The sequence below is a fragment of the Chamaea fasciata genome, unplaced genomic scaffold, assembly GCF_029207755.1.
Source record: "Chamaea fasciata isolate MVZ Bird 193981 ecotype frontalis unplaced genomic scaffold, bChaFas1.0.hap1 SCAF_45, whole genome shotgun sequence".
NCBI classification, from domain to species: domain Eukaryota; kingdom Metazoa; phylum Chordata; class Aves; order Passeriformes; family Sylviidae; genus Chamaea; species Chamaea fasciata.
Window position 1 is genome coordinate 1,334,537 of NW_027094130.1, and position 25,804 is coordinate 1,360,340.

The following is a 25,804-nucleotide window of genomic DNA, read 5'->3' on the forward strand; positions in this document are numbered from 1 at the left end:
GCAGTTACTTAAGAGAAGGGCTTGTTTATACCTGTGTATTTTCACCAAACCCAAGAACTGCAGGTGTCATTAAGCTACACTAAAAACTGCTCCCCCTTCAGTTCAATCACAGCCATGTCCTACAACTCATGCAGTCTGTTCTACCTCTAGGTCCACTAAGGATCGATTTCCAAACTGTGTCGCAACTTCAGGATGACACAGCATCCAAGTATTACCAATAAATAAATAACAAAAGCTCTGTTTTTGAAGATGAGACACTAATTTACCAGCACATAATTGTAACTCAGCTGTTTCATACTCCAGCTGAAACACTCCTGGTTTGGTGTTGGTAGAAGACGTTCACTGCATATGAAGCTTTACGCATCACATTGAACTAATTTAACTGTAGGTGAGCAATTCTCTCAAGTTCCTGACTGAACTTCCCTATTAATCAGTTATTTGTCCTTAAAAAATACACACCTGAATTTTACTCTCCCTCCCAACTCCCATAAAGAGGAGCGGACTAAAACTGGTTATAAAATGTCAGTAAGTGTGCCAGCCAGCAAGTATCCGAGTGGCTTAATCATTAAAGCTGCCGTTCATTTCCACTAACCACGTGGATGCTTTCAAATGTCTCAGTCCCAACCAGAAACTGTAAGATTTTTACAGACCATAGGAAAGCAAGATGGAAAATTACCTGCTGTACACTATGTTTGTGCACGTGAACATGGATGACATGGGGCATAACAACGGCAATTCTGTAGTTGGATGTCCTTTCTGCTTGTTCAGTGTACTCTACACAGCTGCCTTACAAACATGTCAATGTAGGGTAGCAGTTAGGTTTAAAATCAGTTGCAACATGGCTTAAGGAACGAGTTATTTTTGTAATCCAAACTCACTGGGATCCACGTTTGTAAGGATTTCACAGAAAACCAGACAAGTGTATCTGCACATCGGCAGCTCCACAGCACAAACTGTGAGGAACAAAGGGCAGTGGCTGCTCAGGGACCCTTCCCATGAGGCAGCTGATGCACAGGAGCTGCTCTGTGTAGAGTGTGATGATTTACCCAGCCAGTGTTTAAAATGCCCATATTACCTGATATCTGCAGCCATTTTAAGAAGGGGAAGTACTGGGAGCAAAGTCCCTCATGGATTCCATGCAGAATTACAAATTCCTCTGTTTGGGTGCAGAAAACTGTCTTTGCTAAGGTGACTAATTTAAATTTTTCCACATTTAATTTCACTGTTCCTCCTACATCCAGCATACTGTCAGAACGAGAGAAAACTGCATTCTACCCTAAGTGCAATTGCTACATTAGACAATTCTTTCAAATGCTGGTTTTGTTGAGCATCCTAGTAATTGTCCTATCTCAAAGACTGGCTTAATCCTTTCTGAAAACAGCTTCTCCTTCATGCTTTTAGAATTACTAAATTTTTTAAGTAATTAACATTTTCCCTCTGACTAGTTCTGTTGGCGGACATCAGCAATTTGAGGCTGTCCCCACAATTCACTTGCTTTGTTCTCTGCACTATCCAAGACTGACATTTAGGTTTAGTTTGTAGGAGGTCTAAATCCATCATTCACCATGAAACCCAAATCAGTGATTTCAATAATGCCTGAAGCACCAAGGAATTTGGGAAAGGACAGGAAGGCACTCCCACACTTTAAGGGACCGGAGAGAAAGCTTTAAGCAGTTTCTCAAGCGTTCCCCCCTTTCTGACCACTGACCTTTGGTCTTGCTTGCTCTATGCTGGGTGTTTCTCCTTGGCATTTCTGTAGGAATGGGCACTGCTCCAGTGAGAATAAACGCACAGTTGAGTGTCATTGATTCACTGATTTGTAAACATCTAAAGCGGGTATTGATCCACTGTCTGACTGGAGAAAAACAGCCTGTGGATCAGAAATAGCAATTCATTACCAAGACTTTTTTTGCTGAATTGTGCATACAAAAAAAACCTGAAAGATTCAATCCAATTAATTTTACTGTAACCCTTTCAAAGATGAATGAAAAGCCTCTTGGTCCATTTGAAAACACAGGGATAACTGTGCTTTCTTTTAGAGTATCACAAAATTACAAAAGTTGCCAGAGGAAGTAAGAAAACAGTAACAAAACCCACCACAGATAAAACTTCACAAATCTCAATTCCAAGACACTGACAGAAATGGTTTATATCTAGCTCTGCTGCTGAAGGCTCATTTGCAAAAACTGTGACCACAAAATGCATCACAAATTGGTTTTCTGCCTCATTACTGCTGATTACTAGGTAATAGAATATTAATGGTGCTTCTTCAACATCTACGTTTTCTCAAGGTGCATAAATCACTGTAACATTGCTTTATCTTCCTTTCCAAAAATTTGAAAGGCTGGTCTTCAGATGTTTGAACAGCAATCTTTCCATTACAGGGCAGCACACTTCCTTTTAATATAAGTAACACACTCATCAGATCATTTTCACCTCCTGATACAAAATCAGATGCACTCTCCAAAGAGGGAAGTGATTCTCCAGCTTCTATGCCTGAAGTATATTTACAAATTATTTACGAGTGTGACCAGATTGTACCATGTCCCTTCCTAAGAGCTTCTAAAACACACAGTGAATCCAAAGGAAGCAAAACAAGATTTCTAAAGCAGCTGAGTCAACTTTCATAGAAGCTCTTTCTTTATGCAGAAATACAAATACTTTTTAGAAACCAGCAAGGGTATTGATGTTACCAACACAGAGCACATGGTTTGGTGTGACTTTTATGAATTTACAGCCTAAACTACTACTACCACTTGGGCATCTGGCTGAAATACTTCTCTCCACTAAACATTACTGTCTGCAAAGAGATAAAAGTTAAACAGACTGTTTCCTTGAGGTTCTCAAGAAACCTTACTTCAAAAGGATAAGCAACTGAAGGTATTTTGTCAGCAGCAGCTCCCTCAGAAGTGCCCATTTTCCTGAGCAGGGGATATTTGTCAAGAAAGCAAACTGCACAGCCAGAGCAGGGAGCAGTTCAGTCACACCATCAATAGTTTAAGGATGAGAGACCCAGTGCTTTGGTACCAAAGCCCATCAGCCCAGTGAGAATCTGCATGAAGCACAACTGTCAGTGCTGACCGGGACATGAACTGAACAGGGCTGCCTCTCACTGCTCTTTCCTTACCATAGTTATTATACCCGCAAGTGAAAGGTTTTACACGTTGTACAACCCACCCAAAAGAGGATCTCCTTGTAATGACGCCAAACATGAAAGACTGTTCTCACTATAGTACTACAGGGGAGGAGAAACACATCCCTAAAAGCTCTCTCTGACCTCCTTCTTTTGCAAGCTTATATTGGGATGGGGCAGAGACAAGAGCTAACCAAATGTCATGAAGGATCTTTTCAGACAAAAAGGCAAACTTTGTCAATACCAGATAGAGAAGTTCAGACAGACCTTTTGAGCAAGCAGTAGGAATTTAACAGTAAATACCACCACTACATCTACTTTCAGATGAGGGTATTGATTGAGAATTTAACAGAAAAATAGATTTCAAAGACAATAAACCATAATCCTTAGCTCTAGACAAACTGCCCACAGTACCAAGACATGGCTCAATTCAAGTGATTTTGAGCGAAAAGCTCCTTTGAATGAGGCGCATGAAAGGCTTGACCTCAATTTTGCATTTCACAAGGCAGGTTATTTTTCAGAACAGCAAATAACCAACCAAAATACGGGTCAGTTGTTTGACCAGACTATGTTTCATGAATGAAATCCAACAGCTCAATTACAACTTAGCAAACTCAAGCCATTTAATTCCAAAATCCTAAATCATGCTGGACATCTATGAATTGCAAAACTGCACAAGGTCAGGAGCTCTCTTCTGATCCTTGGCCACTTGGAAGAAGGGAATTACCGAGAACACCTACTGAACTGTACAAAATTGGAGCACTGTTTTCTTCTGCAAGCACACCATTCTCTCTCTTGTCTCACTGATGGCAACGAGCTTATTTCAATCAACATGTTTTCTGAAACACTTAAAAGATGAAGAAAAAAACTTATTGCTCGTGCTCTGAAGATACTACCATTCATTACTGCCACAAGACAGCCTGAACTCCAATACAGTCATTAACAAAGTGGCCAACTTGCACGGAGAGTGAATTTTAGAAGAGTGGAAGGACTGAAACCAGAGAAATGACTTGAAGTGCTGCCTAATCTGCCCCTAGAGCTAGAGAAAAGCAGACAGTATTTGAGCCTGAATGCTCTCACTGTGTCATTCGTGGCTTCAGGCAGTCCACACAAATTTGAGATTTGAATTTGGGAGTCAGCAAACAGGATTCAAGGCTTTGTAGCTACAGGTGGTCTCAGAGCTCTGAGATTTGACTTTCTTTGAAAGATATTCAAGAACTAAAAAGACGCAACAAAACTCAACTTACGACAACTTTCAAAGTTTTCCTTTACCCTACATTTGCCTGGTCATTAAACCTGTAAGAGGATTTAGATTTATTTCCGCTCTCTTAGAACTATAAATGCTTACACCAGCCAGGTTATTGTCCAATTTCTATTCATAGCATTCTGAATGATAGTGATGACTTTCTTTTTACATTTATTATAATACTTCAATGGACAGAAGTAGTGGTGATGCATAATTTTGGCTTTGTCAATTCAGCCGAGAGTGTCTTACGGATTTCATTAAAATTCTACTACAAAAGCTCTAAGCTTTTGACGTATTGGCAATGCAGAAATATCACCTTTTATTCATTTAATTGTGTAACCACCTCAACCCAAAAGTATCTTTACCCACAATCTGCTTGGTCATTCCATCACAACTATTAAGGACAACGGAGCAACCTGTTCCCATAAAGCACAAAGATTAACAAATGTTTGGTTGGGGGTTTTTTTTGCCCAACACACAAAAAAAGTGCACATTTTCAACACATCTTTTGGGCAGAATGTGGTTGGTCATGGAGAATAACAGGAGGCCTATCCCTGATCAAATATGATAGCAAGAATTGTATTCAAACTAAAAACATTATTCTGCCATTGGAAAGAGGATTATTGGAAACAATACTGAGAGTCACTGCAATGAAAGACAAACAGGGATTGAAGGGGAAAAGTGTAGGTTACCATAACTGAGCAACTCTTCCTCATCACTAGTTTTTACGTTGAGTTGCTTATTTTACAGCACAAAGACTAATAAAGAAACTTAAAAATATCCTAACTTGATGACTGATACGTAACGGTGATTCCATAATCCATTCAACCAAGATTTCAAAGATGGAAAAATAGTACGTAACGGTCAAGTGGAACAACCTTTTAACAGAACTGACAGGAGCTACTTTGCCCTCCTATCTTGTATCATTTCAGAGTTAGAGAAACCAGAAAAAGCAATAAGAAAAGCAAAACACAAGTTGTCAGAGTAGCTGCCCATCAAATTAGAATCAATTGAGTGATTATAAATTATGAAACAATAGGTCTGTAATTGCTCATAGGGGTCTTTTGCTCTTGACTGTGGCTCAATCAAGATCAGCCAAACACTTACTAATGCTCTGCTTCTTCAGCTCTAACTCTGCAACCACCTGTGCTCATTTATCCTTAAACCAGATACACTGCCAAAGAAAAGTCTGACTGATTACAAGTTTAAGTCATTAGTACCAGCTGTATAAATAGCTTGTGTATATGCTTGTAATGATCAGAAGAAAATATCGCTCAGCTTCAAAGATATAGCACACAATGATCTGCATTTCTGGATTCTGTCTACAAACAAATTATTTGTTTGGTGCTCTAAGCAATTAGTTCTTCTTCCTGGAAATGCTATTCCACATGGGGGAATTCTTTGTCCTAATATTTTCACCCCTTTGATGGGAGGCTTCTATTCATAGGTTTTTGGGTTTTTTTTTTTTGTAAACGTACATGGAGTTTGCTTGTTTGGATAGGTTTTGTTATCTTTGTGTACTTAAGAGCAATTTTAAAACATTCCCATCCAAAGAAGTGTCATACAACAAAATAGGATTTGAAAGGTTACAAGGTCCTCTGTTCTGACTATTACTTTCTGAAACTATTCCAGCAGTGCTTTCACTGGAATATTTCCTTAGTACTGATAGTGTTCTTGTGGCTATTGAAACAAAGCACACAGGGTACAATGCCTTCCCATCATTCATGATGTTCAGTCATGCTCTAAACATTCCTGCCCATTCACAAGGCTCTCACGAGCCACAGGGACATTTCCCACTACTCCTTACTTACCCCTGATGCCTTCATGTCTTCTAAACGCTCCCAACATTTAATGCTTTTTACAGCACTTCTGTCAACATCCAAGTTCCATATTTGTATTTAAAGTCATTTTCACCTTCCTTAATATGGAGTTTTCCAACTGACACGTCAATAAGTGCGCACTCTCCTGTTTAACTACTGGTCACCACAAATACTTAAAGGAATTCAGGCACGCTTTCTTCAGCAATCCCTTGAAAAGAAGAGACCTGGATTATCAGTCACAGGCTACAAAATGGCACTGATGATCTGGCTCAGCACTGTGCCCTGAAGGCTGTTGCAGGCAGAGTAGTTCAGCAGCAAGATCATCGCCCCTTTCTACATTAGCAGGAAATATTTCTTTAGCTCAACAGGGAGACAAGCTACACCAAAAATCCACACCTTATTGCCGATTTTCATTGTTTGTCTAACAGTTCTTTTGGTGGCTCTTCCCCAGCATAACACCTAAATTCCACAAACACGGGAATTCTATTTCAAACTGCACCCACTTCTCCTCATACCACATTGCTCCATATTCAGTAAAGCAAATGAAGTTCTGATGTATTTGAAACAAGACCACTGCCTGCAGGAGCTGTACTAGGGTACTACTGGTGCCTAAGAGAATCCAAAACTCCCTCAGAATAATGTCACTGCCCAAAAATACCTGGATTCCACTCAAATCTTCCCTAACACGTTACCAAGCCCTACAAGATCAGATGCTACTTAGATGTGAACGTTCCAGGGTGTTGCTCATTGCTCAAATTGTGACTGAACTTCAATCACAATAGAATCGGAGTGTTTTCAAGCCTCAATTTCCTCACTCGTATTTCCATAGAGAAATTTCATTTCTGCTGGAATCTACTACATTTTTTCCAAAGGCAGATAGAATACTGGTTCCAACCAACTTGGAGCTGCAGTAAACAAAAACACTGGAAATACTTTAAGCAACTGCAGATGGCCTTCAGGACTTGTGGACAAATGCTCCTGGATCATTCAAGGAAGTACATTAATTCAAGACCTCTGGAAAAAAATACCAGTTAAAATGTCTGCCATCTCTCCTTGCACTCACCAGGTGTATGTTTGGTGGCTGCGTGCTTCACTTCAGCACAAGGAAGAGTTGGCATTTTTAATTTACAAGCTGCAGGTAAACTTTGAAGATGTTACTGGCTGTTGGCAATATTGGCTGTTAAATTTGCTCTCTTCATGCCTGCTTCTTTCTTCTCCACCTTGCCCCACACAGGGGAAAAAAACCAAAAAAACCTACCTAGGTGCTCTTCAGAGAGGAGAGACTAAATCACAAACACTTCAGGGCAGGAAGCTTGAACAGCTGAAGCTCTTATTTGCAAGTTCTGTAAATGCCATTTCATACAACTCGATATATTCGCCACCCCACCTTTTCCACAGGCAAACACTGCATCCGTCCCTCCACCCCTGAAGCCCACCAGGGGCACTCCGGTATCTCTGCCACCATCTTGAGGAGACACAGACTCTGAAACATAAGTTTTAAGGAAACTGACAATTATACACACAGCATACGCTGTTTGCCTCTGCAAGTCACAGCCAACATTTCTATTCTTTCCTCCAACAATAAATTTAAAGTGTGTACTACATTTATATAAGAAGAATATATAACCCAAGAGCGCCGGCTGCAGCCCCACAAAGCCACCAAAAGTTTATTTGGTCTCTCAAAAGAAGGCAAGCACCTTTCAGAGGCATCACCATTTCCTTCTCTCCTGGATACAGATCCCTTCAGGCAGATTTGGCACACTCGCTTGCAGTAAGAGGACAAGACGGAGCAATTCTGTCAGTGCAGCAGATTAAAAAAACCTGCCACCAAGAGGCTTTATTCCAAAGGCAATTCTCCTCTGATTCACAAAAGGTCTGCCTACCATACAGCCAAGCAGAGGCTCCCAGATGGTGCTGGCAAAGCAATCTCCACTTTCTCCCAACAGCACAGCAGCATGTCGATGTCTAGAAAAAATATTTCCAGCCCTGATCCCTTTGCTGTCAGTTCTGTAACATGCACTGCCCTGATTAAATAAATAAAAGCCTATCAACCACCAGCAGTTTCAAGACTTACATGAAGCTCTCCTATTCTTAGGGAAAAACCCCATGAAGTCAGCATTTAAAACCAAGAGAAAGCGCTTGGAATTATATCTCTTTCTTAATGACAGTCCCACTATTCCCTAAAGTTTGGGGAAGTTCTTTAAAGCAGCAACATTTTTGGCCAGGTGATCAATAGTTTGCTCCAGTACAAGACAGGACTAATACTGGACAGGAACCTCTAAAGTCACCAGAAACCAGCAGATTGCAGTTGGCTTCTCTCACAGACACACCTCTAAGCGATCTTGGCTCCCAGTTCCAGTCTCCTCCACCCTGGCATCCACACATGAACAAGTGGACGAAGCAGCATTGCTCAAATCCTGCTGCACTTGCTTAACCTCCATAAGATTTCCCCGGAGAACTTTACTTTGTGTCACTTCTGCTCTCCTTCAATCCTGCAGCTCTTCTGCAAGTTTCTGCTCAAGACTTAGCACAGACTACTCAAGAAATCAGAACACAGGAACTCAGAAATATTTCAACAATTAAGCTTTCTTCTGGAGTAGAACCAACCATATAAATCATACAATTAGAATATTTCCCTGATTTTTATTTTAAACTTTTAAAAAAATCCACACTAATAAAAGGACCTTAATACATTGATAAAGTATTCACCAGGTCAATGAATAAAAAGGTTGAAGTTTCTCTCAAAGGAAAAAAAAAAAACAAACCAAAACAACCAAACAACCAAACAAGTCTAGGTGGGAGGTAACAGGCACGGCACCCTGTGTCACATTTTCTGTCTTGAAGAAAAAATAATGGGCATGTTTGGACAAGTATTTATCAGAACAAAGCCTACAGTGGCCCCTGAGGATAAAGTCAAATTTTTTCAATGCCAGCTAGTCAGTAACTCATTGTGACTGTTAAAAAACTGAACTCAAGGACACTGGCAAAAGCAAGATTGGAGAACTGTAGATATACTATCAAATTTCTACCATGCGAAACCTATTTTGATGGCCACAACCAGCAAGACACATTCCCTAATGCACACATTTGTCATACTCAGGTTTGTTACACCAGGTGATTTAAAGTGACCCTGCAGAAAAACTGGTTTGCAAAGACAGCAGACAAGAAAAACTTAGAGGCCACAAACAGGAGAAGAGGAAAAACTGAACCACCACTTGCTAATGATAGTTCAGTTCAGGCACTTGTGTATGCAGACCCAGCCAAGCCAACAGAAGGTGAATGAAAAATCTGAAAGCACAATTGAGCAAACCTTCAAAAAATATCTATCACTTAAGAGACCAATTTCATGTGCACATGATGCTGAAAATTTAGAAGAATCAAAATAATTGAATACTGAAGCAGGAGGATAAGAGTCCATACCATTGACACAAGATCATTTTTTCCTCTTAAAACAATGGGAGAAATGTCTTGTATTAAAACGCTTGCTTTCTTTAGGACTTCTAAACTGCACTAAATATTAACCTTCCTAAAACTGCACAATGGCAAACCCAAATTTAAAAAAAAAAAAAAAAAAAAAAAACTTGGGACAAGAAGAAACAGTGATATATATGAACACAGTTCAACAGATCTCCATAGACACTCTTACGTTTCAGAATTGAGTTCATCTTGACTATCCACACACATTAATCTGAAATCCCAGCTTTAGACTTTCATACAATTTCTACCTCTCAGTATTTTTAATGAGGAACTAAGATCTTGATAAAGCCATTCATTTCATTGTATCCGAAAGTCCTTTGCCTGCTGTACATTTTCTCTGCAGCTGTAGGCATGCATGAGGATGCCTAGCATGTGCATCTGCGTATTTCTATTTACACTAGGAGTGCTTAAATATTCATCTGCAGTTATGTATTTATGTACACAGCTAAAACCACACAGCTGTGTTAGATCTGATGTATTTTAATGGGGGTCAAACCTTCAATCCATGCTGGGATTTTCTGCTATTTAAGAGAAACAGGCTGTGGAGCATTTGACCATTTTCTCCAAGAGCAAGATAAAATGTCCCAGATGTGCCCAATTCTCAAATGCATTGTTTGTATCTCTTGTAAGAACAAGTCTCCAGGCACCTGAGGAAAGGTAACCCACCTTACATGGATACCTCACAGACTGGCAGCAAAGTGCTGTCATCTTACCAACCAATATTAAAAGCAGGCTACTGCATGAGGCTGCCAGAGAGGCTTAGGCAGCGCTGTTACATCTCACATTTCCCACTCGGTTTGCTACAAGAAGCAGCAAAAAACAGTTTCTTTGGCTCACCAATATCAATAGGAAAAGAGCAAGTGCTTTCCATAAAGAAGGATTCTCACCTGACACCAGGAGCCCCCAGGAATCTTGGATACAATCAAGCTCTATGAAATACACTGCTGATATACCTTGCAGATAAGACAGAATTTTACACCAATCTCAGTTTCCCATCTTAATATTTTCTCTTTGCTGTGACAGGTAATTATGCAGAGCAGGACAGCCCTCTGAATCGCTGTCTTGTGAAACAAAGATCGCTTTAATTAACATAACCAGTACAACAAAATATTTTCTAAAGTTGCACTCAAGAGAAAAGATGCCCTTCACTAAGACAGCAGCTTGAGGGCATTGAGAGGATTTTTTGGACTTGGGGGACAGAGCAACATTACTTGTTTGTTTTCAGTTTTGTGCAGCTCCTCATCTGGTTCACCGGCTATTGAGAACTGACAGAAATGCCACCTATCTTATCTAAACAGTTCTTATCTGACCTTTTCTGCCTTCTCTTGAGACAGACAGCAGGACTCCGTTACTGCTAAAGGAAAAAGAGCTGCCTGGTATCTCTAAAAACACAGATTCTCAGAAAGAAAAGAACAGTCGAATGCATCAAACAACAACACTTTATTCCTTCAATAATGCTTACGTATTTTCACTTTTTCAAAGTCTCCAAATAAAGTTTAGAAATCAAACACGTCAATGCTACATTCAAATATTTCTCTCTTCTAACCTAAGCCAGAAAAAAAAAAAACCAAATCAGGAAAAGAAATCCTTATTTTTACTACAAAAAGTCTCGGTTTTCCACATGAGAAGCCACATTCTCAACAAACCGATGCCAGAAGAGTCAACATTATTGAAGAGGGTTACAGTGAGCTGTCAAATTACCTTCCGTCCTCTGAGGATGTGCACTACACTGCCAGCATGTTTCCAGCTCTCACATTCAGAGTAGGAGAGCCAGGACTAAAACATCTGCTGAGCCTAACGAGGTCCCTGTCACATCTCTGTGATAACACGTTGCTCATGTCTATCATGTAACACAGACAGAACATATTCTCCTGGTTTTAGCGCCTTAGATTCCTCGGTCTAAGCAAGAAATTGGCAGCCTGCCAGGCTTCCTATGGACCATTCTGGGGTGGGACCACCAGGTAAATCTCCCCGAGTCAGGGCATGATATCCTAAAGAGACACTGCCCTCCTTCCCCATGGATAAATGGGATGATGAGCAGTGCAGCAGGAGCAGGAAGCTCTGCTAAGTTTCCACCACTGCCATGCATTTTCTCTTCACTAAACATCGATTTACTTGCAGGAAGAAAGGCTCCCCTAATAGAACCTGTTCTTTTTATTGCAACCAAGAGGGAAATGGGCAAAAAATAGCTTGAAACTATACCAGTGTCAAGCTATTATTAACTATCAGGCATACACTGACAGTAGGAGAGATGAGGTGGCAAGAGGACTTTCAATAGCCAAAGAGCCCTTTCATCATCTGACCAGCTTCATCTATTGTATTCAAGTAAGTGTTAAAATACAGAGAAATCACACATATCTAGTGCCTTTACAACGAGTATCCAGGTGCAGATTTCTTCCTGCACGTGACTAAATTTAAGGCATCCTTGCCGTGTACAAAAAAAAAAGCCTTGTGAAATGAGAGGTGCTAACATTTTCTAACAGATGGGATGACATTACAGAACAGGATCCTTTTTGTTACTCATGAAAACAACACGCTCTTGGTGCAATTGATTTCACACATAAACGGCAACAGTTTCAAAGCCCAACATCGCTATTTTGGGCCAGTTAGTAGAAACCCATTTCTAAAGCTGATAGCAGCTCTGACAATTAATTACAAGCTCAAGATCAAGCAGGTCAAATCCTTGTGAAATCCCTAGACATCAATCAGAATGACTCCTGAGGGCCTCCATAGAGTTCAGAGCAAGTATTCCCTCTGTTTGCAGATCATCTTTCCGTGCCTCTGAGCTGCGCAGATTATGAGCAGGAATATTTTATGGAATAAGATCAAGGTAAATAGGGCCAGGAGGTGCACAATTTCCTGAGTTTAGGTACAACAGACTTGCCACAGGTAAATAACTGCTCACTTGGGCACTTATACATGTTACAGCCTGGTGAGGGGTGGGGAAACACTCACAAAGGAGACTAAAACACACTGCAGGGCAAACTGCAATTCCACCAATCCACACCTGCAAAACTCATTTACCACAACCGTGCTCAGCATTCCACAGAGACTCCGAATGAATTTATGCAGCACCAGTACAAGTTGAAAATACATTAAAAACATTTTAAAAAAATAACTATAATGTCATGATGTTCCTCATGCTGATCTGAGTCAGGGTAAGAGCTGAAGGGAATTTCCTTGTGAGCTGACAGGCCCACAGCAATAACCCAGCCATGACTGTCCCCAAGGACAACAAATGGGGCAGACCCCACTCTTCCAACAGGCTGAGCTAATCAACAGATCTGCACATCTACTGCAGAATCTGCATAAGAAATCGATTGAAACCATGTGTTGGTATGGATTCATTTTGCCAAAAAATTAACTGTGACGGGTTGGCACGGTAATGACTTGAACTTTTCCACAATACCATGAAGTACTGATGCTTCTGGAAAAACAAAGTAGATTCTGATGTACCATTCAGACTTCCTAGAAAGAAACCACGCCAACAAGATGAGGTAATCTTGAAATTGCCATCTCCAAGCTTCCTAAAACTGGAGAGAAGGTTTGAAATCTATTCGGACTCTGATTAAACTCAGCAAGCAACACGGTAAAAAATGTATTGAATAGAGCTTTTAAATAAACAAATTGCAACAGTATTTACTTATTTTCTTCTATTTCTCCTCCCTGGAATCAAGCACTCAGGCAAACTTCTCACTTCTACAACAGCATGTTGACTTTTTGACACTATGATCATTAAAGTCAACGTGGAAAATACATGCCCAAATAGAAAATCTAGATGCTGAAAGGAATATCAACCAAGTCAAATCCAACTTTTAAAAATAAAATCCTCAAGAAGTGAGTCACTCACCCCCAAAACTGTACCACTTATAGCTACTTTATAACAGAAATACAGGAAATATGAGAGGCCTTTTTCCCACTTTGGAGGTTTATGTACAAAGCTGAAGTCCAGCACACGTTTGTTTGTTAATGGTTGAGACCTCAAGCAGAAAAAAACCCCACAAATAATCCCCAGCCAACAGTATAAATCAACCTAAAGAAAGCTCATCATTTACTGAGTATCATGGCCATAAAGCTGCCCAACAAAGAGAGGGCAAGACAAACTCCATACTCGTATAGCAATCTAAACTGAAAAGCATCAAAATATACCACGTGGAATCACTAGTGCGACAACCAAGCCAAAAACAATCTCTGCTATCAATCTTCAGCAGCCAGCTCACACTTTTTTACCCTGTTTTAGAAACCATTTCTTCTTACAGAGTCACTGCCAGGCCCTCACTTTGAGTCTACTGTGTTTGACAGATCAGCTACAACATTTTTCTTCTGTAAAACAACAGAACTTAGACCAGATTTTACTCAGCCACAGACTCTGCAAGCTCAGGTGTCGTTGCTTTACACTCACTGTGTCAGGTTCTCCTACCACCAAGCCCGAAGGTGCCACAGTGAAGGAGCTCTGGAACTGGCTGCTCTGATGAAGGCACTTGGTCCAACTGCAGAGTTTCCACTCTGTCTAACTGAAACCTTGACTGATGCCAGCTGCGCCTCATTTGTTCCATCACCAGGTTTTCCTGAAGAGCAGCACTCACCCTCCAAATTTTAGCCCTGTAGGGGACAAAATTAAATTATATAAAAATATACAATGAACATCTATATTATTTATAAACTGAAGCATTTATGATTTATTTAATGAAACTGTAAAGTTTAGCCCTCTAGGGGCTAAAATTAAGGGGACAACAAGTAGAAAGACAAGAGAAGCACGGTCTGTCCAAGAAGTAAAAATCACTCAAGGCCCATCAGGAGTTTGAAAGTTTCCCTCAAATAGTAAAGATCACACAAGCAAAACAGAAGTCTCCAAAGTATCTAACAGAATCATTTTGTAGAGATTACATCAGTACATCCACCATTTAATTAATTCATTAACAGGTGCTAAAACCCCTCCTTTATCTGTCCAAAGACCAATCATGCACAGAAAAGAGGAACATATGGAAATGAAATAGAGTCTTGCAACATGCAGGCATGTGGGAGACAGACCTTTTGGGGATCCCGAAGGTGGCAGCACAATTACTAAATTACCTAAGCAAGAGTCAGCCGCCAAAACCTCCTGGGGAAGCACCACGGCCCAGAGCTGCCCCTGCCAGTGTCACATGGGACAGCTGCAGCTTGTTTGGAGGAATACCTAAAGGTGATCCACCCAGAAGGAAAGGGATCCTGCTTTAAGAGAAGTCTCCAGTTCTTAAAGGATTGCTGAAAGTAAGAGTACGTTTATTTGTATGTTTTACGCTTAATACTTGCTTGAATACCCCTCCAGAAGTGTTGTTAATCTGATAACTAAGAACGTGCCATTAAAAAAAAAGCATGTTTTTGTCTCTTTCTTTCAAAAGTAAAATATTCCTTGTTGTTTAATGGAAAAGCAGGCTCCTCTCCAAACACATCCTGTGAGGCCTTTTCCAGTGAAGCAGTGTGCATAATGATAAATGAAAAAGGGAAAGGTTCTTGCAAGTATTTTTATCTGTAGTATGCAGGGGTTGATCTGTTACACCCAAAAATTATTTTCAACTTAAACAATTCACCTTTGCCAAATCCCTAACTCACTCTAAAACTCTAATAGGTACACACAACATTTCTTGTGAATAAGTTTGCAACAAATCCTACAAGTTCACCCTCAGGAAAGGTGGCAAACACCCCAAGGGAGTATACAACACACAATATACACTCCTTGGAAGTGGAGGGAGTGAGATTTGTCCTTCCTCCTCCTCCTTTTTTTGCCAAGAGTGAGGGAGTCCCAAGGAACCATTTCAACACTTCAAGGAATGTCTCACATGCCAGGAAAGGCTCTGACACACTGACTGAAAACACTGGGAGGAGGGAGGACACACAACACATCAGCCAATGCACATTTTCGGCTGCCTTGGACGTTATTCCTTCACAACAGCCACAATCTTTTTCCATAGACATTCTCCCCAGGTAAAAATCCAGGCGTGATGGTGAAGGGGCTAATTCTTTACCCTGTTTAGAATCAGTCAGAGAACTTCACTGTGTTTGTGACTCGTGCTCTCTTCACTTGAAACAGCTCCCACAAGACCTTGAGGGACAACTTGCTTCAACTGCCAGGAGGTCAAACTTGATAAAATCTTCAATATTGTCCTTTCCGGTGTATTTCCTTATCCTCCTACCCTTATGAGATCTGCCTCTACTGCAGGACCAGCTATCTGCTCTAACAACATGGTTCTTGTATGAAAAATACAAGCCAAAATAGAAAATCTAGATGCTGAAAGGAACATCAACCAAGTCAAATCCAACTTTTAAAAACAGAATCCTCAAGAAATGATTCACCCACCCCAAAACAAATGCAGCAGGAGAGGCAACTTATTCATCTCACAGAGATCATTCTCCTATCTCTCCATGCTCTGCTCCAAAGTGTGTTCAAATCAAAGGTTCTCATTTTTTTTTCCTCTTCCCCTCAATTGTATTTAATTAGGTTGGTTTTTTTTTCCCTTTGAAGTCAAGGGAAAGAGACCTATTTATTTCAAGGAATATTTAGCCTGGCCTTTTCCTTCCAGTGTTCTACCTGACTGCATCTTCAACCCCATTGTTCCATAGGGACAGGGAGGCATCCAAATAAAGATTAATAAAAAGGCAATTCCTGTGGTGTTATCAATTGAAGAAACAGGATCACTTTTCCCAGTGTCAATGAACTTCAATACAGAAAATACATTTCTTGGCCACCAGCAAATCATTACCCCTTATGGGGACTGTTCCCTAAAGAGTTTAAGTACCAGAACAATGGACTACTGCACAGCACCAAATTTCAGTTGTGACTTAACTATTCCACAAAGGGGATTTACTGTAGTGACACCTCTCAGGAATACACAATTATTTGAAATTTCACTGACATTTTCCACTAACAAAACAGCACTTCTACTTTAGCAGTGATTCGAAGATGGAAACTTTCCATTAAGCCTTTTCTTTCCTCTGGGTGTCAGAGTTGTCCTCAAAGTCCTTCTGTGTTAAAAATTAATTGTCTGGCTTGGTCTAACACACCCAATGTATTCGTTAGGGAGTACACGCACAGTAATACCTCAGAAAGGTTACAACCCTCCTCCCCAAGATCTTGGATGGCAATTTTGGGTTACTCTGAACCTCTCTCCAGCTTTGGCTTCTGAACTTTTCCTTTAATCTACTTTTTCATTCACTTCGTGTATACCGATACAGTAGTTTTCCTCTTTTTGTAACCTGGTGTCCAAATACCAGAACGATCGCTTGACCATTTCCAAAAGCAAACCATCCTCTGCAAAACTCTTCAGTCAGAATCTTATTATTAAAGCAACTTTTTCCAAACAGTTTCTGCCGCAGAGCCAAAGGGCCCTCTGCTCAGAATCCTTTTCCTTAAAAGCATGGGGATATGGATGATTTCTGTGCCCCGTAAAGGTCCAGCGCCATTCACCTCTGGATACCAACCTGTTCTTCCATCTGACTGGGGATGGAGTCGCGGAAGATGAGAGGATTTCTCTCCAGCAATGATATCCTGCCCCTTGGCAGATATCAGGCAGTTCAAATCAAATTTCAGGTTTAGCTCACAACACTCAGGATGCTGACAGATGATGGAAGCACTGTCACAGCAGCTCTAGCTTGACTTTCTGCCTACACTACTGTACATTTTAAACCACTTCTGAACAGGATCACTAGAAATGGGCAGCCATCCCTAAATCATCCCTGAAAACACAATGGCATCCAACAGGTGTTTGCTTGAGTTATCACCCTAAGGGAAGGCAGTACTTAAACAGGCATAGAGAGGATAAAAGGAATAATTCTGTTCCTAAGAGCTGCCTCCTTCCCCTTCTCCTCATTTCACATCAACATCTAAGAGGTCAACATTCAAGAGCTTTTCCTACAGTCTCTTCTTGAACCCCTCGGACTTGTTCTCATCTCAGGATATCCAGGTAACTCCATTTAGATTTCGTATATCCAGGTAACTCCATTTAGAGTTACTGGAGATTTGTCCATCACCTTTATTATCTTCCAAGCTATTAGGCAAACCAAGTGGGCTATCCTGTCTTATAAATTCCAGGTCTGCCTGACCAATACATGACAGACATTCACTCCAGGAAATACTGCCAAAAAGAAGACATTTCCCTGATCTTCTGGCTATAGTGGACACCACGTAAAGGTACTAGAGCAGAGCCATGAAAACCAGAGCATGGCAAACAATGCCTGGCCCAGAACTGTCTCTCTCACACAGAAAAAAAAGTCAGAACAATTAGGAGGAAGTCCAAGATTATTTAGATGATAACCATGCGTCCACCAAAACACTGCACTGGGGAAATGGATGGAGTCTAGAGAATTAGAGCAGCTGCCAACATGAGAGTTAAGTTTGTAAACACACTTCTCATTGCAACTCTCCACAAAAAACCTTGGGGCCTTTCACTACTCTCCCCAGAGGTTTTGGCCTTGTTATTAGTTTGCTTGGTGCCGGTTTGAGTTCCACTGAACCCACCTTCTAATTTATCCTCAGAATATTTAATTAGATCAATTTTGTGCTATATTATCATGCTTGGGTTTAACTTTTTGCCTTATTTAACATTATTAAGTAGAGAAAGGATAGGGCCTATAATTGTTGACTTCACATTAGGCACAATTTCTGCATTCTGTGAATGCTTCCTCATGAGTTTTTCTCTGCTTGCTTAATTTATCCACTCCAAAAGACTGACTTCATAAACTACAATTTCCATGGTAATTGTCATTGGAATATTTTCATATAATTAATGTATTTTAAACACACAGTCAAAGGTTATGCATTAGAAATCATGTGTAACCTTCTGTATTGATATCAAGATTGAGTTCAAGAATATGATTGATAATTTAAATATTTTCCTTTCTCAAGTCATGGAGCATAATTAAATAATTATCAAAAAAAGATACACTGCCATATCATCCTATCGTCATGCCTATTCTATTATTCCTGTGGATTATTTGAGTAATCCATAATAATAAAGATCTAAAGAACAACAGTTAAGAGAAAAGATACAGGATAGTTCCTCCCAGTTTTGATACCATGAGACCTGTAAGGTTAACTCCGAAGGCCTCCAACGGGCGTTCAGAATAATTCATTCTGTGTGTGATATTCCTTATTTATAGCCAAAGCAGGGAATACGCTTCAGCTTCTAAACATTTACAATCTCTAATCCATTTTTTTCCAACATGAGTAATTTACATATCCAAGTCCAAACTGAATGAAATCTACGTTTTGATTTACTAAAATCTCATTTTTCTTCTAATTGCAATAGGCACGAGATTGTACAGTAGTAAATCCCTCCAATTTCCACTAACTTCACTGAATACCACACCTTAACTTTATAGGGGATAAAGATATTGAAGGAATTCTATACTGTTTGACAGTTCTAAGATCACAGTTCTGCCTTTGCAAACTGTATTCCAACTGCTGTTTTCAACATCACCTCATGCTACACAAAAATCACAATGCAACCTGCACAATGCCGATCGGCTCTGCTCCGACGGGCAGGAATTCCTCTCCTTCCAGCCGGGATCCGGGGGATTCGTGGTGGCCGACGGCGCTGCCCAGGTCACCAAGAGGTGCTGGGAACATGATGAGATCCAGGCTGAGGAATTAACAAATCGCCTGGGACACATCTGCCTGGAATGTCTCCGGAAATGTGCCAGATATGGGCGGGAGGCACTGGAGTAAAGGTGGAGAGGGCACATTTCCCATGGGAATATGAGATTTGGAAATGCGGGATTTGCGAGGGCTAAATCTGGGAACATGGGAACTCCCATGGAAATTCCATCCATGGATCTCAGTCATCCCATTCCCATGGGACTTCCACGGATGGATCCTGCTGCTCTACCATGCTGATGGGAATTCTGTAGGTGGACCTCACTGCCATCCCATTGCCGTGGAATTCCATGGATGCATCTCACTGTTATCCCATTCCAGAACCCCCTGATGTCCATGTGTCCGGAAAAGTGGAACACAGAATCCCGATGTTGTCCTGCCACACGTACAGATGTTACCCCAGCTCCACGGGGATCAGCTGGATGAAGGGGGATGAAATTCGGGATCATTCCCAACAGTGACGGCGCCTTCCCCCCCCGGGCCAGGATCGAGGCGCTGCCGGAGGAGCGGGAGCAGCACCGGTGCCGGGTGGAGCATCCCGGAATGCCGGAGCCCGGCATCTTCTCCTGGGCTGAGGCGGGGAATGTGGAATGTGGTAACTGGGAGTTTGGGAATGTGGCGCAGTGGGATGGAGGTTCCCCTGCCCCTCCTCACCATCCCGTGCTTCCCAGAGCCGGAATCCAGCAGGAATCTCACCCTGGTGGTCGCTGTGTCCGTCATCGCTGCCATCGTGGTCATTCTCCTCATCGGATTCAGCGTCTGGAAGCTCCAATCCGGTTCTGCCCAAACCCATCCTGGGGGCTCCCCCTGTTCTTCCCCCCCTCCCAAGACTCCTGGAAATCCCCCCATGACCCCACCAGTCCGCCCCCAAATCCTCCTGGGTCCCCCCTAAGCCCCTCACGGGGATTCCTGGGATTGTCCCCATGTCCCCTCCTCCAGGACTCTGGGGTTCCACCCTGACCTGTCTGTGCCCCCCTGGTTTCTTCCACAGCCCCCCCATGATAGTGGGGGCAGGGGCCGAGTGCTGGTGTGCCCCTGCCTGCAGCAGATCCAGGGGTGAGGGAGTTCAGGGGAGCCCTTAGTATTTTGGGTCCCCTGGGAATTGGGGTGACCCTCGGGGTCCCCCAGGATCTCCCTGAACACGCTGACGCTGCCCAATGAGAAGGTTCGGACCCGGCACGGGGTCCCAGCTCTGTCACCTGCCCTGCCCAGGTACCCCCAGCCCCTCCCTGGGAACCTCCAATCTCCCCGTGACACCCCAACCTCCCCTGGAACCCCAAAAACATCCCTGGGACCCTCCAAAAACTCCCCAAGATTGCAAACGCCCCGTACGAACCCCCTAAACCCTCTCAGGACATCAAAATTCCCATGGGACCTCCCAACACGCCCCCAAGCCCCCTTGAGAAGGTTTATACTTGGCACGGGGTCCTCATCACCACCATCGGCATCACCCAGGTAGCCCCAGACCCCCCCGGGACCCCCAAACCCTCCCGGGACCCCCAACCCCCCCATGGGGGCTCCACTACCGGAATCAACGGGAGTGGTGTCGCCCTTTCAAGGGGAGTTAAAGCGGCGCCTGACTGTCGGGGGTTCTTAAAGCCGTGATGGTGGGGAGACCCCCAAAAATCCACCCTGGGGGGCACTCTCCCATTTGCTGCACTCGAGGGAGCCCCAGACAATGACGGGTCCTGGGCTGAGCCCCCCACTCAGCCGGGGCTGTGGAGGGAACTGTGGGCGCTGGGACAGGGCTTGGGAGTCCTGGGGTTTACTGGGGGACCCCGACTGGGAACTCCCTTCCCGCTGTCCCACCTCCCCCTATCCCCCCCCTCACCCCTTTCCCATTGTTCCCCCAAACCTCCGCTGCCCCCAGCTCGGTTTGGGGGTGACCCACCCCTTTCCCACCGTGTCCCGGCCCGGCCCCGCTCACCCGAGAGCTCCCGGCCCGCGGCCGCACGGACGGAGGAGGAGGAGGAGGAGGAGGAGGGACAGAGAAGGAGGAAGAGGAGGGATGGAGGAGCTGGAGCCGGCAGAGGAGGCACTGCGTGACTTCACTGCTCTCTGGATCTGCAGCTCCTTCGCCCCGGGACCATCGCCCCCGTATCCTGCGGGTGACCGGGGAGGGGGAGCGCGCCCCAAATATCCTGGGCGGTTTTTTTGAAGTGGGGAGGGATGTTTGGAGCTCACAGAAAATATATTTATGGCTCCCGAGGCTTTTTTCTGTCGGGGCCGGGCAGCTTGATGTTTGGATCTGGCAGGGCTCCAGAGCTGAGGCGCAGATGCCCCTCAAGGGGACATGGGGGGTCCCCGGGAGGTGTTTTTGGGGGGTCCCGGTGGCGGTGCCGGCAGAGTCCCGGCGGGAGGCGGGTCCCCCCGCGGTGGGGTTGGGCTTCCTTAAGTTGGTGCGTGTCTCTTTGGTGCTGACCCTGCCCGCCAGCTAAACCCTGCGGGCCCCATAGAACCAAAGGTGCCCTGGGAGCCTGCAGGGCCTTGTGGAGCCAGGGGACCGCAGTGACACTGTGGATCTCCTCTCTTCACAACTGTTTTTCAAACTGCAATATCAGTAATTGCTGCCACGCCATAGGCTTAAATAATCCACTCTGTTCACTATTGTTTCAAAGGATGACTTTGATTTCTCCTTGACAATCTGCATCAATTCCTTCTCCCATGACATCAACGCTTTTCAAGGCCAAGCTCCAGTGAGCAGTTCTCAAACCTCCAGTGTCCTGGAGAAATCTGAGTTCCTATTCCTGTATTGGTAACTCTCATTTGCTTCTGATTTGTCCTAATTAATTCTAACGCATGAAGGTCCAGCCCTGCAGCCTCTGGGGTGGCCCTGTCAGGGGCCATCACACCCAGAACAATTTCCCCAGAAGTCAAAGTCTCACTGTGCACGGTTGTATTCGCAAACTGGGCGCAGCTGTGCACATCCAGGGGTTTCCATTTCCCCACTGGGTCCATTGTTAAGGGTATGGAGAACATCTGTGGGATGGGTTCTCCATCAGGACAGGTTCCCATCTCCTCATTTTTTCACCTGCTCCTTCAACTGCCCCTTTGTCTGTTTGATGATCCTGCAGCTTGTGAATAGTCTGGTACATGAAAACACCAGCAGTCCAAATCACTGTATTTTCACAGTAACAGACAAAGCATTCCACACCACAGTATCAGCAAACCCCATAAAAATCGCCAATTTCATCCCTTCCTCCTTATTCCTTGCAAGCAGTCTCACAAAGTTTAGCACTGACATTTGAGTCGTGGCCAATGCTTTTCTGTAGGGTATTTAGTGTCACATCCCTGAGCAGCCAAAGGTGGCAAATCAGTATTGTCAGCATTACTGCACATTATTATTATTGTTTCACATATAGAGATATAGATAGAAACACAGATTTAGACATAGTGTAACACGAGGCTGGTGGGTTGGAGACAGACACACCACACAGTATCTTCTTGAGTTCTGACCAACAGCCACAATTTATTGTTCCAAGCTCCCTTTTATGGTGAGTTTGCATTTCCCGGGCTTGGAAAGCCAACTGGTTGGGAATCTCTGCACTGCCCACATCTCTGGCCAGGGGTGTGTCTGCAGCCAGGGCTTGGATGGGCTTGGCTGAGCTCTTTGTTCCCCCGGGGACTTCTAGAACAAGCCAGGTCAGCCCAATTGGGTCTGTTATGATCAGACTCATTATGCCCAGCTGTGAACCAGCTGGACCCTGCTACATCTCCTGCCTTTGCTTTTATTAAAATGCAGATTGTTTTCCGTTATCCCATTTGCAAGGGCCCTTTTGCAGACAGGGTAACACAAGACAGCATGGGTTTAATTTGAAGGAGGTTTTGACAAACTTAATTCTGCTCAGCCAGTGATGTGTCCCATGTACCACTGGAGCTGCAGCACTCACTCCCAGGAGCTGTCAGGCGAGATCACAATCTTCCGGGCTGGCATGTTACAGGTTAACTGCTTGTGGTTCCAAACTACAACTTAACACTAAAACAAGAAAACGTTCAACTTTTAAAACCCTGAGAAAAACCAATTAACAGAATGAACAAGATTAACAATTAACAGAAAAACAATTTGTAAACAGAAAAAACCACTCTGTAAACAGAAAACCAGTTTGTAAACAAACAGAATCCTTAAATGCACCGTCACTCTAAGAGTCCCAGCTCTCCCCGAGGTCGGTGAACAAGCTGTTTCCAGCACTGTTCCACACATGGCTCCACACCGTCTGTGGAGGGGCCACCAGGAGAATGCTGCTGGTGGTCTTGGACAGGACGTAAGGTAGGACAGACACGTCGGGCAGGTGCCCAAAGCGTTCCAGTGTCCTTGCAAAGCACTTTGCAAGGCTGTACTGTTAGCAAAACACCATTAGAATTGCTCTTGTGGCACGGAGACAAGACAACTTTTGAAGCATCCGTAGCATTCAACTGTAAACACCTGCGACAACATTTGATAATTAACTGTGCAGTTAGTTCGAAGACGGTGGGTGCCGTCTTTTATGCTTGATGAGGTGGAAGCATTCATTCTGGAATGTGCAAAGGATCAGGCCAGCGTGGATTCCACTGCCCAATAACACCAGTAGGATGAAAACTAACAATGAGAATAAACACAGTGATCCACACCTCTGGGCATATCCGGTGGACTTGTCTGTTGGTGATAGCTTGCTCTGCTGTTTCAACAGCAGCTTTTGCCTCTAGGATTAATTTTCTGGGGGAAGTTAATTCAGAGTCACCCTTTAGGAGGTCAAATAAAGGTGCTAGTTGAGAGTCAGTCAGTCCTAGGTAAGGTCTGACCCAGTTGATGGTACCCAAGAGTTTTTGTGCATCGTTTAGAGTTAGAATTTTGGTTGGAAAGGGAATTGTTTGTGGCTGTATGGTCTGGTTCATTATTTTGAGTCCCAAATATTTCCAGGGTGGTTGCTGCTGCACTTTCTCTGGTGCTACTTGCAGCCCAAGTGGTTTGAACGCTTGCAACAGGCTTGGCTGAATCAGTGAGAGTTCTTTTCTGGTTTGGGTCGCAATCAAAATGTCATCCAGGCCATGGTAACAGTATGCCCCTGGAAACTGTTCTCTCACTGATCAGAGTACCTGAGCAACACCCCACTGACACACTGTGGGGCTGTTTCCCACGCCTTGGGAAAGTTCTTTCCATTGGTAACGTTGCACTGGTGCAGTGTTATTAATAGAAGGCACGGTCAAGGCAAACTTTGGGGTATCATCTGGGGGTAATGGAAGAGTGAAAAAACAGCCCTTTAAGTCCACAATCAGGATGTCCCAGGAGGCAGGCAGCACTGTGGGACATCGATGGCACACCAGGCTGCAATGTGCCCATTCTCTCCATCGTGGAATTGGTTTTTCTCAGGTCATGGAGTAACCTCCACTTAGCAGATTTCTTTTTTATAACAAATACTGGGGTGTTCCAAGGGCTCATAGATGGCTCTATGTGTCCTTGAGCCAGTTGTTCCTGTACCAGGGTTTTTAGGGCATCTAAGTCTCTCCTTTTCAAGAGACCACTGTGGTACCCACTCAGGCTGAGTAGTGAGCCATTTCAGAGCCAGTGTGGGGTACTTTACACCCTCTAATACAGTGGCCCCTGTCAAAAATCTGTTCCCACCTCAGCCCACTCCAGAGCCAGAGAACTCTAGGGAAGGGCTTCCCATCCGGGAATTTCGGATAGGACTGATTCCTCACCTTTAGATTTAAAAAGTGTCATTTTGTGCTGATCCGGCCAAGCTATGCCAATTTTGTTTTCGCAGTGGGCAGGCTCAGCACCAAGGACACAGACACCACCTGAAGGAATCAGTGAAATTTACTACAGTTCAAAGCAGCAAAGGAGCACAGAAGGAGCAGCTCAGCAATGCAGCCAGCCGTCACTACCACGGATTGCCCGCAGTGATTGAGAAAGATCCATCACCAGTTACCCTCAGCCTTTCCCATCACCCACACCCACACAGCAGCTGGGGAAGCTGTCACAGCCAAGGACTGCAGAGCCTCTCCCGGACACTGGGAATTCCTGCAGCTGCCTCCAGCCACAGGTGAGGCTCCAGCCTGGCTGGGAGAGGGCCCAGCTTTGATAGTGCTGAATAAACAAACTGCCAGCAGCACTCCTAGTGCAGGAACATCTGGTTGCATCCTCCTCTTGGGTTTCTCCCAAAGCCTGGCCAGGGCCCAAGGAGGAACCAGGGGAGTTGCCTTTGACCCTACAGCCCTGAACAAGGCCAGATGTCAGACTTCATGGCCTTGTCTGGCTTCTAAATACAGAAAGGTCAATACATGTTTCACTGAGGAGAGGATGCATCTATTACAACGCTAATGACGGTGCGTATTTTGTTAACGAGCAGATACAAAGATAACCTTTGGCTGGAAGGTTCATCGAGAGGTCACCTTTGGCTCAGGGCCGCTTGTTCAGGCCTCAGTCAGGCCTCTTGTCCAGGCCTTGGCACTTCAGGCTTTAGTGCTGGGCTTGACACTGCTGGCTTAACACTGGGACTTGATCAGCTCCCAGGTCTTTC

At 43.7% G+C, this 25,804-nt stretch overlaps 1 pseudogene; it reads left to right on the forward strand.

Moving 5' to 3' along the window:
• Positions 1–18,728: 18,728 nt before the first annotated feature.
• LOC136303961 (class I histocompatibility antigen, F10 alpha chain-like) lies at positions 18,729–20,904 on the forward strand (annotated as a pseudogene).
• Positions 20,905–25,804: the final 4,900 nt, after the last annotated feature.